General features: G+C 48.1%; 1 long non-coding RNA gene across 1 annotated transcript in view; it reads left to right on the plus strand.

Moving 5' to 3' along the window:
- The window catches only part of LOC120585386 (uncharacterized), a 25,544-nt gene extending 22,452 nt beyond the window's left edge, over positions 1-3,092 (plus strand). Inside the window, exon 3 of the long non-coding RNA XR_005648314.1 lies at positions 2,984-3,092. This is a non-coding gene — a long non-coding RNA (uncharacterized LOC120585386). The remainder of the gene's footprint in view (positions 1-2,983) is intronic.
- The last annotated feature ends 6 nt before the right edge of the window (positions 3,093-3,098 follow it).

A 3,098-nucleotide genomic window follows, 5' to 3' on the forward strand; every position in this document is an offset into this window, starting at 1 on the left:
AATATACCGATGATGTACTATAAAATTGTACAGTTGAAACATGTAATTTTATTAACCAACGTCACCCCAAACTTTATTTTAAAAATAATACAAATAAATAAACAACACTTTCTCTTCCTTGCTGGCTCCTCTTGGCAGCTTTCTGCGGGTTCTGTGTGTCCACCCAGCCCTGGTCCTGCGGTCTCCACCTGGGGGCTGAAGTTCTCAAACACGGTGACTTCGGAAATGCTTTCTGCTTTGTCTCTGAACCTCCCACTTGCTGAGCAACCCCCCCACCCCCTCCCTGTAGTTAGCCAGTGTCCCCGACACTTCCACCTTTGTTATTATCTCACTGAGATGGTCAAGAGGGTTAATTATGGATGTCAACATCATGAACCTTGTTACTACTCTTAAAGATAACGTTCATTAACAGCTGTATTTTGAAATTCTGATCGCTTCAACAGTGTGGTCTAGTGGTTTCCCACTCTCACTACTCAGTACAATTACCTGGAGAGCTCTCGAAAACTGCCCACAGGAAGACAGCCCCTGGCCTGATTAAATGAGAAGCACGGCACAGTCATTACTCTCCATCGGGCATAATTTCCTCTCCACGTCTTCGTTCGCAGTGGATCCCAGTCCTTGACGCGCAGAGAGGATCAGCAGGAGAGTTTAGTTAACATCCGTCCCATCCCCCTCCAGCCAGGGGAGGGCCAGACGATTTCAAGAAGTTGTTTCTTTCTGTATTCTATTCCCGTCACCACCTAAAAGCTCACTTTTCTCAAACCACCATTTCTCAAAATACACACCGTGGAAAATAGAGGAGTTGGTGGCTGTGTTTGGCTGGTAAGGGCTCCCGAATATCTGTCCAGACCTGTGAGTATTATCTTCTTTGGATGGGCGTCTTTACAGACGTAAATAAGTTAAAGATCTCGCGATGAGGAGACTACCCTTTGTTATCTGGGCGGGCCCTAAACACATTGCAGCGATATGGTCATGAGCCCAGGCGTGCCAGGCAGCAGCCACCGGAAACCGGGAGAGGCAAACACAGATTCTTCCCTAGAGCCTCTGGAGGCGAGGAGGGTGGCCTTGCCAACGCCTCGATTTTGAACTTCTGGTCTCCAGAACTATGAGAGCATGAATTTCTGTTGTTTTAAGCTACCCAGTATAGCAGGAATCCTTAAGAAGCTAAGATAGTGACCAAATGAGTTTGGTAACTCTTGTTTTTACAGCAGAACTCCCCGAAAACTTTTCGATGCTAATGGGCAATGTTTCCCAAACACAGGCCCTGGACAAGTGTTCTGCAGAGCACACCTGGTGCTAGGTCACACGCTAGCTGGCAGCCATGACGCAAACTCAGAGCATTATAGGTTGTATGCACGCAAGACCTTTATGCCTAGAGAGAGTTACATCTATACATATATATACGTCATGTATCTACCCTTTCAGACTCTACTCTCCATTCACTTTTGAACTCATTCGATAAATATTTATGAACATCTACTATGTATCAGAAGCTATGCAAGGCATTGGGTATATCGTGATTTAAAGAAACAAAATCATTCTCTTGTGAGAAGTATATTCTAATGGATCCGTCAATAAGCGAATAAATAGCAGATGGCGAGAATGCTTTGAAGACTATAAAACAAGAATACAGGAGGCCGGGGAGTGGCTACTTTTGAGTGGGTGTCAGAGAAGGCCAGGTATTGCAGCAGGTGATTCACTTAAATGAATCTCATGGAACCCTCTTAACGACAGTTTCATCCTCGTCATACGAGGTAGGTATTATCTCCACTTTACAGATGAAGAAACTAAGGCTCAGAGAATGAAGTGATTTGCCGAAATCATACAGCTATTAAGTGGCTAACACGAGATTGAAATGCAGGCCTGCTGGCTAGCGAATAAAGCTCGTTATCTACAACCACGCTACACGGTCCCTGTACTCAGCTGGACTCCCACGGAGCCCCTCCCGAGGCTGCCTTGGCCTTCCTATACTTGCTCGATGATTCCCAGTGGAATGAATAGTTCCGACGCCGAGATCAGATGGCAAAGGCTGCTTCTAGTCCGAGACTCGCCCTGCAGAATTACTTCAAACTATTTCTATGTTTGGAAGGTAGCCATAGGGTAGTGAAACTTCCTGCTTCCTCCCCTGAGTCTTGTCACCTCTCCTTTCTGTCCTGGCCCATCACCTGTGGCCCTCCGCGCAGAACCACAGGGTCCAGCGAAAGAAACTTTTTATGCTTCCATAGCTCTGAGCTGCACCCCTGAGTCTTTCAAAGCACGTCGAGACCCGCCGAGCAGTGGAAACTTGGGGTGTGCTCGCAACAGCATGTGGTCCAGCTGGGCTGGGATGTAGGATGCACAAAGCAGAGTGGGGAATCAGGCCAGGCAGGAGGCTGCGGCCAGATCATGGAAGGCCTCTGGCTGGCTGGCGTTTGCCAGAGCATGTCTTGCAAACGACTGGTGTCGTGGAGTAGTACCAGCAGCAACGGGAAGGGGGGTTATGTCAGAAAGTCGAGGTCCCTCATCAATAAGTTGGAGTCGAAGGAGGCTAAACAGATCTGTTTTGTGCCAGACTTCACAGACCCACCTCGAGGGCAGAGGGCAAGCCCAGAGGCCACGGCGGGTGCCATCCTGATGGGGAAAATGGACAGGAGTACACTAGAGGCCGACCAGGCTCGGGGGAGCAGTTCACCTCTGCTACCTCCACTTCGGCTGACACTATGCATCCCTCTAATGTCTCGCTGCACCTCCCTGCCCCCGAATTACCTCCCCTCTTCCATCCTCCTCAACCATCCCGCCGTGCGCCTCTTCGCGTGCAAGCACCTCTCTAGCTACACCATAACCTACAGTCATTTATAAATACTTGAGGCAGTTCCGTGAAAGACCACTATTCACTAGCAAATATGCAAAAAAAAAAAAAAATCTGAGTTCCACAGAGGGTTTGTCCTAAGCCATCCGCTAAAAAGTCCAGAGTCTTTAAAAATATCATTTGCTTTTTTTGCAGACCCAGACAGACTCAGCTCTGAGCTTTACCAAGCTGTTGGTTTCTATGGTAACTATTCGTAGTTCCTGACCGCTGTTCTTCAGCTTCTGTGCTGGAATGCCCGAAGAGCGCCCTT

This window comes from Pteropus medius, unplaced genomic scaffold (genome assembly GCF_902729225.1).
Source record: "Pteropus medius unplaced genomic scaffold, Ma_sr-lr_union100, whole genome shotgun sequence".
NCBI lineage: Eukaryota > Metazoa > Chordata > Mammalia > Chiroptera > Pteropodidae > Pteropus > Pteropus medius.